The following is a 20,000-nucleotide window of genomic DNA, read 5'->3' on the forward strand; positions in this document are numbered from 1 at the left end:
TGTTTACACAAAGAGCATTGTTTAATACGATAATGGTAGTTTGTATATCACTTCCCAATATGCTCAACCCAAGATAGGGAGCATTATAGTCATCCACATACAGTACTGTTTTGCTGTTTCACAGCTCATCAGTGCGGCTAGACAAGCAACTACCCGAAGACAGGATTGAAACCCGGTCGCTCAAACGACAGTCGGAGCTTCTTAACCACTGCGCTATACGGTGGTGCTATGCGAGCAGTTAACAATGTTTTGATAATATCCAAAGTACCTAACCTCAATTTGTTTACACAAAGAGCATGGCTTTATACGCTAATGGTAATTTGTATATCACTTCCCAATATATATATATATATATATATATATATATATATATATATATATATATATAACATTAAGAGGAACCTACGTGGACCGACCCATGTTCCGACGTTCAAACTGAATCTTGCAATCAGAAAATAATCTAATATATAAAGGGTAAAACGGGCTTGCGCGTTTGTGTATGTCCACAACAGGCATTTTGCGTTGGGCTTCTCACGTCGGTTAGATACCGGGAGAAGTTTTCGCATAGTTAGCAGATTGTGATAGCCTAGATTCACAAAAGGACATTGTCTCTATCTTTTTTATTATTATTTAGTTAAAATTCCCACCGTGCCGTCGTCTCCAGTGTTTTTTTGTCTTGTATAAATAAAATGAAACTATTCGAACACAAATGCCTGGCCTTCAGGCCAGATAGTATCTGTTCTGTAATTGGTCCTTCGTTAATGTAGGAGAAACCCTTCATACTGAGACAATTACTATTTAGTTGGATACTGGTTTTTCTCCCACAGTAAAAACGTATGCTTTAAAAAGTTTAAAAGCAACACCATTTCTGCAAACCATCTTTTTGATTGACTATGTTTAATTTGAACGCTTTACACTTCCGGTCGCGTCATGTCGTAGCGGTAAGACGTCAGATTTCCTCTCACTTTCTTTTCCACCTTTGTGTCACGGATTCGAGCCTGCCTGCCAACTACGACTTTTTGTTTTAACACATCCAAACACCCGGGCAACGCCAAGCACCCAGGTTAATATAAAAATAAAATTGCCGAAAAGATTGATCAACATTACCAGTTACGGACTCTACTTTTGTATAATAAATATCGCCTGAAGAGATCTCTAGTTACTTGTAACTGGCTGATCGAAACATTCTCATGAATGTATAACGATATATGAATGCTTATGTAAAACAAATAAAACGTGTGTATATATATATATATATATATATATATATATGCCGCCGTTCAGTCTTGAAGGACAAATAATACCCTCTATAGAGGCAGCTGCGCGTGTAATTATGAGGTAAGGTTTGCGCAATCTCCAACCACACCTCTCCCGAATCGGCACTGCTTTAATCCAGTGGCAAATAGACGACTGGAAGCAATGCCGAGATAAGCAGAGAGCACATACAGCACCTGGAAGTCCAAAATTGTTACCCATCCGGTATTGGCCAGGCTCATTGTTGCTTAATTTTGTGTGATTTGACGGGAACTTGTGTGTCAACGGTGATTATGCCATATATATATATATATATATATATATATATATATATATATATATATATATATGAGAGAGAGATATAGTGTTGCATAATAATTTTCCAAGTTCCAAATATCAAGTTTTCTCAGTTCGACATTTATTACTTTTTAAAAGTTATCCCTTTATCTGTTATATATATAAATTCGTAATCCTGTATGTTTGTTTGTTTGTTCACAATTTGATTAATATATACAAAAGTTTCCTTGCTTTACTTTTTCATTTATTTCTATATATAGCTTCATTCTTGGAAACTAGATACAATAAAAATATTATGTCATTTGCATATGACATTAAGAAAAATCGATTTTATTAAATAGCGGTATCTTAATTAATGTTTCTAGCGAGAGAATTGTTTTCAGTGTTTTATTTAAAATTGTTTTTAATACATTTTAAACAATAATTATATTGATAACATATTTATTTTTTTGGGAATTATTATTTCAACATCGAATATTTAAAAAAAACTTTTAGAGTTATTTGCCCCTTAGAATCTTCCGATCATTTCATTTGTTTGTTGTTATTATCATTTAAACAGCTATACAGAAATCGCAAATTTTACGATGTGACCCATCGTTGTTTAATACCTAAAAAAATAGGATCTACTGCCCCCCTCTGAATTCCACAATTTACACTTTTCTTTCTTTTTTTTTTCACGTTAATCTCATCGATTACAAACTTTAATTTCTAATTAAAAAAAAGGTAAATTTTTTACGACGTGACTCAGCGTCTTTTAATCCCTAAAAAAATTAGGACCTACTTTTTTGGGGCCCTAATACGTTTAAACAATCTTTATAAATAATATGAAAGAAGTCATTTCGAAAAAAAGAAAATTAACATTTTAAAGTGGGGGATCTCTTTTCTATATAAATTTAACGTAAAAATGAACGCCCATTTTTGGCCACAAAGCATTCAACGAGATATATCATCTCTAGCATTTTTTTTTTTCAAATTTAGCGATCGAGATGGATGGGGCAAAACATGACAAATACAGTTTTTTTGTTTGGTGGGCGTGGGAATTACATTTGAAACATAAAATAATTATAAATTTAATTAATTTTTATGACCCCATTCTGTACTTTCACCTTACACTTTTATAAACAAAATGAACCCCAACATATGACAAATTTTGGAGGGAGATTACATTAGAAGCATAAAATTGTGAAAAATTTAATTTAATTGTTTTGAAATTAATTGTTGATAGATCTTAATTTTTTTAGGAGTTCTATCTACTTGGTTATTTTTATTTATTTATTTATTTATTTATTTTTGCGATCACGCGGGCATTCGCTGTTATCTTTAGTGAAACAAAAGTTCTAAGGATTTATTTTTAATTATTTATTTTTAGGGTGGGTATCTATAGTACTCAATATCCGGGAAATAGGTTCTTCTATCTGTACCATTCTGCCGAAATATCTGGTGGAGAGGGTATCAGATACTTCTTCTTTTAAGGAACGATTAAATTTACATGTTTTTATCCGTTCTTTTATTTATGGAATTGTTGTGAGGGTATCCATGTTACCCATGATGAAAATGATTAGTGTAGCAGGTGTGTTCCAAACGGAACTGTATGTAAACCCAGGCAACGCTGGGTACTCATGCTAGTATATACATATAAGTGTACGGCAGTTCAGAAAAACAATGGTACCGTCGGTTTTCAATTCCAATATAAGGGGGACCAGTTAATGGTAAATAATCTTAGACTCTCCTCAGCCATTGTTTTTTGTTTTATATTGTAATTTGTTTTCTTTATAATCGAGCACTTTGCTGGAATTCTTTCCCACAAACAGTGAACATATATATTGGATGGTTACCTACCTAGGCACTTTAAAATGTTACTACTACTACTACTACTACTTAAAAAACTGTAAATTCTATACCCTTGAAAATCACACCTTTAAAATCATTGCACATTTATTTGAGCCACGTTCTTAAACACGAGACGCTTCACTAGTTCAAGAAATTTAAATAACATTTTAACTGAAGCATATAAAAGCATTCACATTTTAAACGAAACAATAATCAAAAACTGTCTGAAGACGACTTATGAAACTCAGTTGAAAGCACTTGCAAAAAAAACAAAAACAAAAGAAAAACAGATGGACGAAGACGACTATCGAATTTTCTTGCACAGATTCGACCGAGAAATAAGAACGGCAATTCGAAAAATTGAAACAATTACAAAAATCTCATTAAGCAAGAACATTCGGTGCTATTTAACAATACTTGTCTGAATGAAAACATGCTGCCTAAATACACAATATATATATAACCCTTATCCCTGAGTGGCTTCCGGGCCTTGATAAGTGGTGATCACTGTGTAATATATATATATATATATAATAAAATAAAAAAATGGATTTTACTTGTGCAAATGGAAATTCAATTAACTTTCTTGAAGTTATATATTTGGAGTTTACCGTCACTGGATTATTTATCTTCCACCAGACTATCCATTCATGTGTAATCATCTTTTTCTTCACCATATTCCCTCTGCTTCACTTTTTTGTTATCAAATAAGATCTTTGACTTACTTGTTGTTTCATCAAATACTTTTGCATGCAAAATACGATCCTGCATTTTGCTAATTCCTACCCTCTGATGAGAAGGAAAGTATTTCTTCGAAACTCCGCGGATTAAGGACTATTCACTTATCAAGTGTTTCCTTTTCAGATTAAATATGTTTTTAACTCTTTTTCAAAGTGTTTTTAACATGTTTTATTAATTGTTTTCTCGTATATATATATATATATATATATATATATATATATATATATATATATATATATATAATCATATTATAATATAATATTATATATATAATAGAATATATAAAATTATACATGAAAATAATATTAAAACATTAAAAAACCTTTGAAGCGTCATAAATTAGAACCCTTCAACTCACTATAAATGATATTGCATTCGAGAAAAGCAGTAACGTTCTAAAATGTCTTGCGTAGTTTGTAGTGGACGTCCACGAACTTGCTGATTTTAATACTCAAATTTTTACTCGACCTTTATTTTAATCGACTTTTCATTGACTGTATACATTTTAACTTATCATCACCTAACGCCGTTTACTGTATATTTTAGTTTTCACTTTTAATTCTCATTTTCGCTCCTTCGCACTTTTACTTCAACACGTGAAGATGATTCGTAGATGAATCGAAAGTGCCCGTGACAACAACAACAATGGAACTTTTATTAATATTTTTTATTTCGATATAAAAAAGGTTATACGGAAAATCGAAAAATTAAAAAAAAACAAACGAATCATAAAGCAAAGTGTCTCCGTTGCATTTAATAATATTTGCTTGAATATATATATATATATATATATATATATATATATATATATATATATATATATATATATATATATATATAATCAGCATCACTTTGAAATATAAGAATTGTAAATAACAAACGTTTCAGTCATGTTTCTTGCAGACACAAAATGAACATATCTGCTTTTATTCGTATGAATAAAAAAATATTGACATTCATTCACATAAATAGAAAAAATAGCAACATTTTGATTTTTTAATGGAAATCTATTTATCCTGTAAATAAAATCGTAAAGCAATGACGAGAAAATCAAGGTGACTGCCTTTCTAGCCAACAACGCTAATTGAAGCTAAATTATCTCCCTTGAAAATCCACAAACAATTAATTTAAGGAAGGTTTTTCTAATTTATTCATTTTTAATAAATCTTTTTCATTAAGTACTGTTAGCAATGACAAAACTATTGCATATATGTAGGAACAATAGAATAATAAAATGCCAAATAAATAGCATCTATGTATTAATAGGATAGTGTTATTTATTTTGTGTCACGTTTACATCCGAGTGACTGTCGTTTAATTGTTATGGACTTCCATTTATTGTAACAAATAATTTTACCAAAAATTATTCATTAGCACTGGTTTCGGTTTCGATTATAGTTGATGGCACTCAACTCATTTATGATTTTATAAATAATTTTACCAAGAATTCTTCATAAGTTTTGGTTTCGATTATAGCTCAAGGAACTCAAATTATATATATATATATATATATATATATATATATATATATATATATATATATATATATATATATATATATATATTTCATAAATTTGGGTTTCGATTTCGATTCAAGCTGATGCACCCAAGTCATATGGATATATATATATATATATATATATATATATATATATATATATATATATATGTGGTAGCCTTTAAATCCAATGTTCTTGTTTAACCGTCGCCTTAAATTATCAAATTCTACTTAAATTACACCATTAACAACTGCGTCATTTCTACCTCACATTCATTAACACTTATCCTCGAGTGGCCTTCGTGTCTTGATAAGTGGTGACTTTTTTGTAAAAAAAAATGCCTGGTCTGTGTGAAATTCTTGTCCTTGGTCGCAGCTATTTGTTTACCTGCAGACTTGTAGGTGTTTACTTATCGACACAGAAAACTGGCTGGCTCAGCAATTACATACAAAGTCAGGAAAGGTTCAACCTTGAAAATGCGTAGGAATAGTGCAGAAGTATTTTCACTCTGTTGATTTGCGCTTCTGCAGCTGGCCCGTCTGTTTACCACAAGCAAAGGTAGAAACGACCAGATGACAACGGATCCTGATGCTGACGCTATTAAAAACAGAGCTCCGTTAACCGTGAAGCACTGACATCATTGCATTTTTACAGTGATGATAGATTAGAATCTAGAGGGCGGGATTATTATTATTATTATTATTATTATTATTATTATTATTATTATTGCTGAGGACGAGGAGGGAGGGAGGTGACGAGGAGAATTTGGTGGTGTTGTCTCAAATGATTATTATGATGAGGATGCTGATGAAAGCGGGAGGGTGAAGGGGTAGACCTGTTAATGCTTGATGGATTAACAATGATTAGAAATGGACTTATTTCACTAATGAAGTCACACTGATTAAATGTTTTGATTAATATTGCTTAAAAAAATCAGAACAATTAATTAACAGTGCAATATAAAAGACGTTGTTAATTGAAGTGTGGATTGTGTCTATCGGGAGATCATTCGCTCGTTCTCAATGCCCGTTACAAAGCATCTGTGTTTAAATGCATATATATAAATGTATATATAATGACTCAGTAGAATACGACATTTATGATATACTTCAAATTATGTAATTATATGCTAAGTTAAAGTACTTAATTTTCTTTAATATGTGAGTACACCTAATATGTATGCATGCAATATATTAATATGTATATATATAGATGTATGCATGTAGTATATATATATATATATATATATATATATATATATATATATATATATATATATATATATATACAGTTGTGCCCGATATTATTCATACCCCCCCTTGAAAATTGAGTTTATTAGGTGTAACTTTGTTAGAATTTATTGTTTACGTCCATATTGATACATATTCTTAATAAACCTCTTCTGATCATTTTCGTCATCTTAAAATCTCGGGATACTTGTAATAAAAGAAATATACAGCTATTTATAAAATCTGCAATGTTCAAAATTAATCATACCCCCTTATTTTTTCAGTATTAATCGAGTTTCTGACTGTTTGTTTCCTGTTTGATTCTTATTTTGAATGCTTTTATACAACCTTTGATTAATTTCATTTCGTTTTTTTGCATTTTATCAGAAATTAAAATGATATCAACTGAAAACCAATAAAAGAATAAAACTTATTTGAATGGGGAAGAAAAAAGAGCTTAGTAATGATCTTAGGACTAAAATTGCGAATTCACATAAGGATGGTATAGGTTAAAAGTCAATTTCCAAGAAATTTGAGGTCCCTACAGCAACAGTACAGAGCATCATCAAAAAATTCCAGAGCCACCACACAACAAACAACTTGATTGGTAGAGGAAGGAAAAGGAAACTGTCTGCTAGAGCCACCAGGAATATTGTAAGAAGTGTTAATGCAAATCCAACCACCACTACTAAGGACATTTTAGAAAATCTGGAGTCTTCTGGCATAAAAATATCAAGGCAAACATTGCAAAGGACTCTGCATGAAAATGGTCTGAAAGGAAGAAGACCAAGAAGGACTCCATTGCACACCGGAAAACACCTTGCAGCACGTCTAAAGTTTACTAGGAACAATGTGAATTCTCCAGAGTCCGTTTTCTCAAGTATTTTGTGGACTCACGAAACAAAAATTGAATTGTTTGGCCATATGGATGCTTCTTACGTTTGGAGGAAGAAAGGAGAAGCTTACAACCGAAAGAACACCATACCCACGGTGAAACATGGTGGTGGTAGCCTAATGTTTTGGGGCTCCTTTTCGGCTAGTGGTCCAGGTAGTTTGGTCAAGATAGATGGAACCATGAAGAAGGAGCAATATTTGGAGATACTCCAGAAAAAACATTAGACAGGATGCGGAGAAGCTCCATTTAGGACCAAACTGGGTCCTTCAACAGGATAATGATCCAAAACATACTGCCAAAATAGTCAAGAAATGGTTTGAGGATAATCAAATTAATGTTTTGGAATGGCCTAGCCAGAGTCCCGACCTGAACCCTATCGAAAACCTCTGGCACATATTGAAAACTGAGGTTAAAAAGCGGAAACCTAGAAATTTGAGGGATTTGGAGAACTACGGCATTGAAGAATGGTCAAAAATCAGTGTTGATGCTTGTAAAAACCTTGTTGATAAATATCCAAAACGGTTACAGGCAGTTATTAAGAATAAAGGGCATGCTATTGACTATTAGTAAGAGAGGTATGAATAATTTTGAACTAGTGCCATTATTGTTTTTCTTTGTATAATGTTTCAAACTTGCATAATTTATTTATTTGTTGAGTTTAAATTAAATGCTTATGCTTGTTTTATTGTTTGAAATCCCTTTAATATTGTCTACCTTCTGGTTTGAGCAATAATTTTATAGAAATCTCAAAGATCCGAGGGGTATGAATAATATCGGGCACAAGTGTATATATATTTTTTTTTTTTAAGTAAATGGCGGAAGTTTCTCGAGAGCTCTTTCGGCTATCATCTCGTCAGGAGTAAATCGATAGCAACCTAAATAATATTGTAACGAAAATAAAGAGTTCTATTGAGGAACTTATTAAATGTGCCAAACGTACGGGGACACTAATTAAATTTATTTACGTTTAAAAACGATTAAAATATTGGCACAACGAGGGAGAAAAAAAAAAGCGGGAGAAAAAATTCAAAGTTCTCCAAAGAGAAACAATGCGTTTGATGTTTCTTTTTGCCGGCACAAAGAAGGTTGAGTCCGCTCTATGTAGCACCTCGAACCAATCTATTTTATATCTATCGGCACAGCACGGGTTGTCAACCAAATGCTGGCCAATAGCAGAGTCCAAGGCTGCAGAAGGAGGGAGACCACCAGACCCCATTCTCTCTTGTCTGATCTTCGATGGAACATGCTGGTTTATACGAGTCAAAAGGTGCAAGGATTTGACTCGTATAAACCAGCATGTTCCATCGAAGATCAGACAAGGGAGAATGGGGTCTAGTGGTCTCCCTCCTTCTGCAGCCTTGGACTCTGCTATTGGCCAGCATTTGGTTTACAACCCGTGCTGTGCCGATAGATATAAAATAGATTGGTTCGAGGTGCTACATAGAGCGGACTCAACCTTCTTTGTGCCGGCAAAAAGAAACATCAAACGCATTGTTTCTCTTTGGAGAACTTTGAATTTTTTCTCCCGCTTTTTTTTTTTTTCTCCCTCGTTGTGCCAATATTTTAATCGTTTTTAAACGTAAATAAATTTAATTAGTGTCCCCGTACGTTTGGCACATTTAATAAGTTCCTCAATAGAACTCTTTATTTTCGTTACAATATTATTTAGGTTGCTATCGATTTACTCCTGACGAGATGATAGCCGAAAGAGCTCTCGAGAAACTTCCGCCATTTACTTAAAAAAAAAAAAAAAAAAAAAAATATATATATATATATATATATATATATATATATATATGTGTGTGTGTGTGTGTGTGCATGTAATCTTTAGTATTATTCAAACACTACCGTGTTTGAATATATGGTTAAGTGGCCGTTTTAGTCATTTAGAACTCGTTCACCGCTCACTTATTTTTCGACCAAATTTCCAAAAATTATTACAATTTATAGATCACATTCTCAGCTATATTGTGAAAAAAAGTTTCAATGTTCGTTCAGTAAAAAAAAAGGTTATGATGATTTTAGTGGTGTTCAAAATCGTAAAAAAAAAACAACAAAAAAAACGCAAGGAGGTGAGCGACGTTTTTTTTTATGACTGCTTTCCATAGCAACCACTGTTGCTACCAATTCACCGTTTTTATGAAAACAACAACAAACTATTAGCCTATTTACAAAAATACGATATTTAAAACTTGTTTTCATTATTATTTGTGGAGAATACTATTTTCTAAACAAAATAAAAATGGCTTCAGTCTAGAAGGATTTTTTCTTAAGAGCAATAAAATTATTTTCGGAAATATTCTGTATTGGTTACGCCATTAAATTCTTATTTTATTGAACTAAATTACTTACAGTGAAATAGACCCTTTCTCTTTTTCTTTTGTTTTACTGGGTTAGTAATCTATTATTAAAAAAAAAAAATAAAAACAGTATTTTATATTTTTCCAGGCAACGCCAGAACACGAGTCCTGCTATTGTGATTAAGTGTTACTGCAGTTATCGAGTTTTGCTTTATTTACAATTATCATTCAAACACTACCGTGTTTGAATATATTGTTAAGTGACAGTTTTAGTCATTTAGAACTGCTTTAAAGCTTCACCGCTCACTCATTTTTTGAGCAAATTTGAAACAAGTATTACAGTTTATAGGTCACCTTCTCAGATATATTGTGAAAAAAGTTTCAATTTTCGTTCAGTAAAAAAAAAAGTTATGATGAATTTACTGGCGTTCAAAATCATAAAAATATGTAAGAAGGCGAGCGACGTTTTTTATTACGGGTTTCCATAGCGACTACATTGCTTCAGCGACTACTGTTACTATTAATTCACCGCTCTCGCGAAAAGAGAAGTAACAAGTGAAACAGAGAGAATGAGAGCATAAAAGGGAGATAATTGGGTGATTTTATTGAAAACAGACGAGTGCCGTACATTGTTATTACATATGTGTATGCTATGTTTATGGGGGGGATAAGATTGAAATTAAACAAAGAACAAGTGAATTTACTGGAAGCCTGGAAAAATCATGGATTACAATAGAAAAATGTGATCATGAAAAATAACATGGTTAAGCTTAAACATGTAAAAGTAAAGGATAAGTTGTTAAAACTGGAAAAGAAAAGGACAAGATATTCTAGTAAAAAATATAATAAATTTATAATTTAAAATAATTAAGAATTAAGATTTTTTTTTAATTCAATGTATAACATGATATAATCAATTCTTATACTGCAATATTTTAAGTAATAAATTTATTATATTTTTTATTAGAATATCTGGTCCTTTTCTTTTCCAGTTTTAACAACTAGTCCTTTACTTTTCCATGTTTAAGCTTAACCATATTACTTTTCATGCTTACATTTTTATTGTAATATAAAAAATAGTTTAAACTTTTAAATAATTATTTATATTAGTAGTTTGTTTTTTATTTTAAATAATTCGCTTCTTAAAATATAATTTGAATCCTTTTGCCGTTTTACAATTACAGTTAGCAACATTTTTTTAATAATAACTAAGGCTAGGACAACAGCATATTCTTTTCATTGTTTTCACTTTCGAGTATATATTCGACACAGACAGTTAATCAACCGAAAAGCACATCACTCTATATAAACAAATATACGATGTCAACGGATATACACTCCAGAGTCAAAATAATGAAAAGAAGGTACTCATGCAGAGAGTGATCCGTGCTGAAATAATAGCGTTATTTAAAAAGCCATTCTTAACATGGGGAGAGGAGGGTGTTTTGTACCTATTCTGTACTTTAACCTTAAAAAAACATATAATAAAACTTTAATTTAACTTGGAGATAGGATTTTAAAAATAGCGTGGATCACTCTACATTAGCACCGAAAAGAATATTCTGTTGTCCAAGCCCTGTTAATAACACAGTACTAAATAGTTTTTTAATTACTTGACCTCATATTACAAAAGTTTTTTTTATTCTCTCTCTCTCTCTCTCTCTCTCTCTCTCTCTCTCTCTATATATATATATATATATATATATATATATATATATATATATATATATATACTCGGGTTTTTTATATTCAAAAGTAATGGACTAATGGATTCAACGAGGTTGTTAGATAGTGCTCAATAAAAAGAGCTGATAATACTTGTTTATTGTTATATAAACATGCTCACATCCCGCTGCTACAAACAGCCACTTGTTTCAATCAAACAACAGATATCATCAGGCAGCGACTTGACTATTCAAAAGTTCAATTTTCATTGAACTTTTGAATAGTCAAGTCGCTGCCTGATGATATCTGTTGTTTGATTGAAACAAGTGGCTATTTGTAGCAGCGGGATGTGAGCATGTTTATATAACAATAAACAAGTATATATATATATATATATATATATATATATATATATATACTCCTATAAATTCGGTTTTCTTTTGTATGTATCGATATTCATATTAAAAACCCTCTTTTCTATTTATTTAATGTATTTATTTGCTTCCTCACCAAAGCAAATTAGGCACAAGGCCGTTTTTAATGTGGGATAAAAACCAGCTCCCCTAAAAGTAGCCAAAAAGGGGGCACTCTGGTTACCAAAAATAATAATTGTCCCAGTATAGAGGGTTTCCCCTCCATTGACTGGTACAAATTATCTTAAGTGCAGCATCTGCAGAACAGATACTACACTTTGATCCCGGTCCGAAGGCCAAGAACAACAGAAAAAAGGCAAGGTATTTATTTGCTACCCACCGAGCAAATGAGGCACAAGGCCAATTTTTAATGTGAGGATTGAAGGGGAAATGGGGACCAACTCCCCGGGAAGTAAGGGAGCTGGATAATGACAATTTGTATGAAGGGTTGTCCCTACATTGACCAAGATCATATATGTGGGGTTGGTATTTACTTGCTCTCCCACCGAGCAAATTAGGCACAAGGCCGATTTTTAATGTGAGGAGTGAAGAGGGGAAATGGGGGACAAACTCCCCGGGGAGTAGGGGAGCTGGATAGTGTCAGTTGGAATGAAGGGTTGCCCCTACATTAACCAAGGTCTTATATGTGGGGTTTCCCCCACATATGGTCTTTACTTGCAGTATCTACCGGAACAGATACTACACTTTGATCCCAGCCCGAAGGCCAAGAACAACAGAAAAAAGGCAAGGTATTTATTTGCTCCCCCACCGAGCAAATTAGGCACAAGGCCGATTTTTAATGTGAAGAGTGAATGAAGGAAAGGGGGACCAACTCCCCAGGGAGTAGGGGAGCTGGATAGTGACAATTGGTATGGAGGGTTTCCCCTACATTGACCAAGGTCTTATATGTGGGGTCGCCCCCACATATGGTCTTTGCTTGCAGTATCTGCCGGAACAGATACTACACTTTGATTCCGACCCGAAAGCCAAGAAGTATTTATTTGCTTCCCCACTGAGCAAATTAGGCAAAAGGTCGTTTTTTAATGTGGAGAGAGAGGGAGGAGGGAGGGAAAAGGGGACCAGCTCTCGATGGGTGGGAAATGGGAGCTGGATAGTGACAATTGGTATGAAGGGTTACCCCTACATTGACCAAGGTTTTATATGTGGGTTCGCCCCCACATATGGTCTTTGCTTGCAGTATCTGTCGGAACAGATACTACACTTTGGTTCCGACCCAAAAGCCAAGAAGTATTTATTTGCTTCCCCACTGAGCAAATTAGGCAAAAGGTCGTTTTTTAATGTGGAGAGAGAGGGAGGGGGGAGGGAAAAGGGGACCAGCTCTCGATGGGTGGGAAATCGGAGCTGGATAGTGACAATTGGTATGAAGGGTTGCCCCTACATTGACCAAGGTCTTATATGTGGGGTTGGTATTTACTTGCTACCCCACCGAGCAAATTCTGTCAATTTTCAGTCTACAGACTTGAAATTTGATATACAGGGTACTGAGATTTTGGAAAATCTTTGTAATCTGTTTTCGGCCAGAAATTTGGCTTTTAAAGGGTCAAAGTTCAACGATATGACCTTTGAGAACTCTACCAAACTCCTCCGACAATTTTGGGTCTAAACACTTGAAATTTTAGATATAGGTTCCTTGGACATGGATCTAACATAATAACTTGATTTGAGCCCAAAACATAATAGAAGTAACATTTTTTTTAAATTGACCGTTTTTTTTTTTGCTCAACATACACCTCCAAACACCCGGGCAACGCCAGGCTGAAATGCTAGTATTTAATAATAAAAATTCTATTTCACATTTAAGTATGACAGACCAAGAAAAGTTTAAAATGTTATTTTAAAATTAAGCGTGGTATTCTAACAAAATAGTATTTGAAACTTAAGTATGACAGACCAACGAAGAATACTATTTCTAGACAAGAAAAAAGCTATAGTTATTACATTTTTCAAACTTAAGCATGACAGACAATTTCAAATTTAAATCTGACAGATCAACGAAAATTATATTTCAAATTTAAGCATGAGAGTTGACCGTATAGAATGACAAAGTTTAAAATAGTGTCTTTGTTATTAGTTTTTATAAAATTAACAACAAAAATACTATTTTATACTTAAGCATGACATACAAATAAAAACACCACTTCAAATTTAAATATGACAGATCAAAGAATCTTCTATTGCAAACTTAAGCATGAAGTTCAACCTATGGAGTGAAAAAGTTTGAAATTGCATTTTCGCTGATAATTTTATAAAAATTGGCAACAAAAATGCTATTTCAAACTTAAGCATGATACAACAAAGAAAGCTAGATAAACCAGTGGAAATGCTATTCAAACTAAAAAATGACAGACCAATTAAAATGCTTTTTCAAACTTAAGAATGGTAGACCAGTGAAAGTGTTATTTCATACTTAATGCAGGGAGAGAAAAATAGTGTCAAAATAGAATTTTCGCTGATAATTTTTATAAAAGTTGGCAACAAAAATGCTATTTCAAACTTAAGCATAATACAACAAAGAAAGCTAGATAAACCAGTGGAAATGCTATTCAAACTAAAAAATGACAGACCAATTAAAATGCTTTTTCAAACAAGAATGGCAGACCAGTGAAAGTGTTATTTCATACTTAATGCAGGGGGAGAAAAATAGCGTTAAAAATGGAATTTTCGCCATTGTGTTATGCGAAGTAAAAAAGTGGAAAATTCATTTTAAAATTAAAAATTAAATTTACAGCTACATGTTTACCATGTTGCACAACAGACACGAAGTCTCCACTGACATGTAGCAGATAAGCTGATAAAATCTTTCTCTTGTTTCTGAACCAGGAAGAAGAGTGGTACTCTTTAGGGCAGCTTCTCTCTTCCTCTAATGAGAATGGGTTGAGGAAAAAAAATCCAGAGTATTATGTGTATATTAGAAAAGAATAACTTTTAGAGAATTTTTAACCCCTAAATAATTTTGTACTGTAATGATTGATAGGTTGCACAACTGCTGTTTTTAAAAAGGAAGACGACTGCAACAAGATGAAAGCGCAAAAGAACAGTAGAAAGGACAAACTACTGCCACGTGTCATCAATACAACTAAAGAATGCTACACATGAAATGTGACTACTACAACTGCTAAGATTAGCTGATGCTTTATTTTATCAAGAGACGATTTATATAAGTTCAACATAGTTTGTTGGCTAATGTAACTTATTGGAAAACTAAAAGAGAGCCTGAACACCATATATTGGCAGTAATATTCAGAAAGGCATTGCAAAATTTTGTGCCAGGTTGATAACAACATGATGGCTGGTTTCCAGTGAACCATTTAGCCATGAAATAAATTTTGTCGCAAGAGATAGGGATCCCAATTCTAAACTGATGCAGGGTAATAAAGTTTATATTGCAGGTGTAACGAAGCGGACGTTTCTGCAATGCAAGTGAAGGTGCATTAATTTAAAAATTGCATGTTCTGGATACATTTAGGAACCATTTTCTTTAGTATATAAAGTTCAAAACCAGGCCTAAATAGCATTTAAGCTGATATATCAAGCTTTCTTATTGACTCGCCATTTTTCATTTATTATTGTTATACCGTGTTATTGGCAATATAATTATGTAATTAGAATTTATTTTAAATTTTCCTTCCAGTCTGTAAAGATGCTTTTAAATAATTAATCTAATATATAAACGGCAATATAGGTCTGTCTGTCTCCATATTTTCAAAATCTATCTCCTCCGAGACTAAGAGTCGCAAAGTGGCCCTAGGGGTCTTAAATGATTGGATTTTTACGGGCTGTTCTTTTATGGGTCTTTAGTCGATTAAAATAATTTTTAAGGGGTCAACAAAGGGTCAAAATTGCAAAAATCTTAAAACATTTTGTACATTCATCTTAGTTCATTTTTCATTTTTAATCACTTTATATGCGTGTCACGTTGGTACAGTGGTAACGTCACCAGCTTTGAATGCTACAGTTTTGGTTTCAATTCTAGCTGATGGCACATAAAAACTTTCTTTTTACTTTTAAAATCATGAATCTATAATAATATATACGAAATTTGGACAATATCATATTTAAGCGTATTTTATGCCCAGGAAAACCCTGGCGCCTCCCCGCTAGTTAAAATAAAAATCAGCAAAGATTATTTCTCATATTATTTATTTAAAAAAAAAATAACAGTTGCCTATTAATATGAGTAGATTGCAGAAACAATTTGGATTATTCTTAAGGCTTCCATGTCAATATTGAAAACAAAAAAAGAATAAAAAATTAAAATGACTTCACAGCATTCTGGCTAGTGTTGGGTATATATAGCTAGTTTGATAGAAACCTGTAGATTTATATCGAATTAGTTGGTATTTTGGGTACAAAACCAGCAACGGGAGATAACTCAGGGTGGAATAGTAATGTTTAATAGGAGAAAATAGAACCTTTTGCTTGGTATCATAACAAATTGTTTTTTCGCTGTAAAAAAAAAAAATCTACTTCATGAAATTAAGACAAAATATTTTTTCAAAGAACTTCGTTCCATAACGGATACGTACAATATAACCTTTTTTCGATATTTTCATTTTTTAATGTCTTGATTAAACTGTGCAAGTACCATAATAATGATACTAACTGTTGTATCTTAATTATCGAATTATTTAAAACGAATGAGCGTTTGAAAGCAAGGCCAGATGAAGAAGCTTGAGTTAAAAGTTTTATTCTGGATTGGTTATTGAGGTTAATATTATCTTCTGTTAATTGCCAGGATGTACCACTGTCCGCTGAGTTGAGAAGCTTAGCTAGTTTAAAGTTTAAATGAAAAAATTGAGTCACTAAGAAAAAATAATTTTAAAACGGAATAATTTCTGCTAACAATTTGAAGAAGTATGGGTGGACAGAACGGCAAAAAAAAAATAGCAAGTAAGTTTATAACTTTCATTATTAAATAATCAATGATATTTTAATTTGTCCAGATTTTGTATAGATTATTACAGAGTCGTGATTTCAAAAGTAAACAAAAAAAGTCTATAAAAAATCTATGTGCCATCAGCTAGAATCGAAACCAAAACAGTAGCATTCAGTTTAACAATCAAGCAATTGCTTTAATATTTCAGGTTTACTAACTTGCCCACTATGTTTTGCTCATGAATATCCAACAGATTTATCAACAGTTTTACATGTCGTGTATAGGTGAAGTAATTAATATGAGATCATCGAGGCTCCTTCCCACAAAAATATGATTGGTTGATTAAGCCATAAATACCGACTTGTAGAGCAGCTTGGGAAAAACATTGTAAGATATGCTAAAAGCTTAACACTTAAGGATATTACCAGCTCCATTCAGTAAAGCGACTTAGATTATTATTTGAATAGCGTAGACAAGACCACTCAGATACTTCAAACAAATATAGCTCTTTCGTGTGAGATATCAGTGGCGACCAGGATTTGAAACAACCTCACAAGTTTTAATAGAGTTGACAATTTGGGACAAATATGATAAAATAGTCCCCAAAATTGAGTGTTTTCATTAGCCCTAAAAGAGCCCCTGGGGCACACCCAAGAGTTATCACAAAGTATAGACAAACAAAATCATATAGAAATCAGTTAGTTACAACTTTTCAGAAAGTTTTTATAAAAATCCAAGGCATCAGTTTTTTGTTTTTATTTTTTTTATAAGCACAAAAGTGTAAATTTTAGCCATTTTAACCTAAAAACACAGCTAGGGGAGGGGCAACTGGAGTTTTCCCGGAAAATCCGTTCTGTTACATGTTTTTTTACTCATATCATGTTTAATGTTTGTGGAAAATTTCAAAAAGATTTGAAGGCGTGGTTATTGAGTAAAGTGCGGATAGACGAACGAATGAGGGTGAATTTACAGGTCCACCCTCCTTTTGTTGGGGGACCAATAATTACTAACAACGAATGTCACAAAGACTTGCCGTTATTTGCAGGAAGTGAGTATTCTTTTCCATTTTTAACGCTTATTAACGAGAAACGTATATAAAAAACTTATTTTGCAACGTTTATAGAAAGTAATATATTGTTGTTTGTATTAAAAAAAAGTTTATTGTCTGCAGAGATTGAATAAACAAAAAAAAACGTTGTGGATACGTCAAAAAAAGTGGAACACATTACGGAATTAACTAATATGCTTCAAGCAACTTCACAACAATAATTCGAAAAAACAACAACAGAAAGAAAGGTTTGAATAGTTATTTGAACAACAAACAAAAGTCAATAAATCACTTTGGGAAGGCGTATTTTCTAGGACCAAGGATGTTTTCTGCTGAAGGAATTTCAAATTTACCTGCGTCATTTAAATACGATCATGACATTGGTTAAACTCTAATACTATATCCGTCGACGTCTCCAATCCAACTCAACGATGCTTGTGTAAACTAGAACACATGACATGCGACACGTCACGTTCAGTTACCTGTTCATCTGTCGGATAGTTTCCGATACAAACTGACCAGGTCACATGTTTGACAACCTGTCAAAACATGGCGATTCCGATCTCTGTTGTCCACCCAACACTAAATAAATAGACATTTATATAGACAGACGGATAGGTAGATAATTAGATAGACAGACAGGTAAAAGCTCATTTACTGCTTCTGTCTGACCATTCTCTAATACGTGTAGATCTCCAGTTCATTAGACAGATTCCCGAGTTCGACAAAATACACCTGCAGAAGGTCAAGGGTTACATCGACCGAAACGTGCAAATCACACCCCAAATACAAATAGTGAAAAAGTAGTCCGGAAAATCTAAATAATATCATTTATAAATCCTCGTCTAAAAAAAAAAAAAGAAATTCTAAAGATTTTTTGTTTCTTTGTTTTTTCTCTTGTTCGGCATGATTTCTTTTCGGTCTTTTAAAATCGAGAATGGAACGGCAACTATTTCTAGCAAGACGAAACATCAAAGGAAGGCCCGCGTTTACCTGTAGTCGCGCCCACCTGCACGGCTTTTTTTTCTCTCGAGCGAACGCGAATAAATAAAGCGAGCGTCTATTTTCGGGTTCGCTCTCGTCCGCTCGTCCGCGCGCCTCGTCGACAATTGACTGCAATTAAACGAGAATTGTGTAATTAAAAGATGAAAGTTAGTTTTCTTAAGAGATAGAAAGAAAAATAATCAAAATCAAAATAAAAATGAGAATAGAAACCAGGTGCTTTTTTTTTGTGCTCGACCGTTTACTGCTGTAGATTTTCGCAGAATACGTCATTTCGTCTCATAAGAGATTTCAAACCAAGATTTCGAGACGACAGGTATTTAATAATTCAGAAGTTTATTTTTATTTTTAATTTGTCCTAAAAATTAAAATAATTCGTTGTGTTAAATGTTTGCATAAATTCAACACGAATAAAAGATAAATTCTCTCTCTCACTCTCACTAATATATATATATATATATATATATATATATATATATATATATATATATATATATATATATATATATATATATATGTGTGTGTGTGTGTGTGTGTGTGTGTATATATTTATACAGTACATAGTGCCCAAGCAAAGCCGGGCGAAACTACTAGTATTATATATAATTTAAAAAATGAAAACAAAATAACCCGTGCGCCATCACCGAGAATCGAAACCAAAACGTTTTGCTTACGATTTAATTTTTTCCTTTGACGTTAATGACTGTACTATGAAGGCATCTTTACTGCAAAGCTAAAAATTATAACATGAACAAATAGCTATTAGGTCATGCATGCATATTCGTAATGCCGTCGTTCGACTTTCACCTAGCAAATTTCATTTTTTTAATTTTCATAATTTTGCACCGATTTTTCCCGGCTAAAACTCCAATATCTAGTTTCATATGAGCTCACATATCTTATATATGAGATTTCATGTCTGTAGACCAA

At 32.7% G+C, this 20,000-nt stretch overlaps 1 protein-coding gene across 1 annotated transcript in view; it reads left to right on the forward strand.

Annotated features, from left to right (window-relative positions):
- LOC145269055 (uncharacterized) overlaps positions 1-20,000 on the forward strand; it is a 688,318-nt gene that overhangs the window by 33,511 nt on the left and 634,807 nt on the right. The gene's annotated exons all lie outside the window — the stretch shown is intronic.

The sequence above is a fragment of the Euprymna scolopes genome, chromosome 45, assembly GCF_053919585.1.
Source record: "Euprymna scolopes isolate OS-2025 chromosome 45, ASM5391958v1, whole genome shotgun sequence".
Lineage (NCBI taxonomy): Eukaryota > Metazoa > Mollusca > Cephalopoda > Sepiida > Sepiolidae > Euprymna > Euprymna scolopes.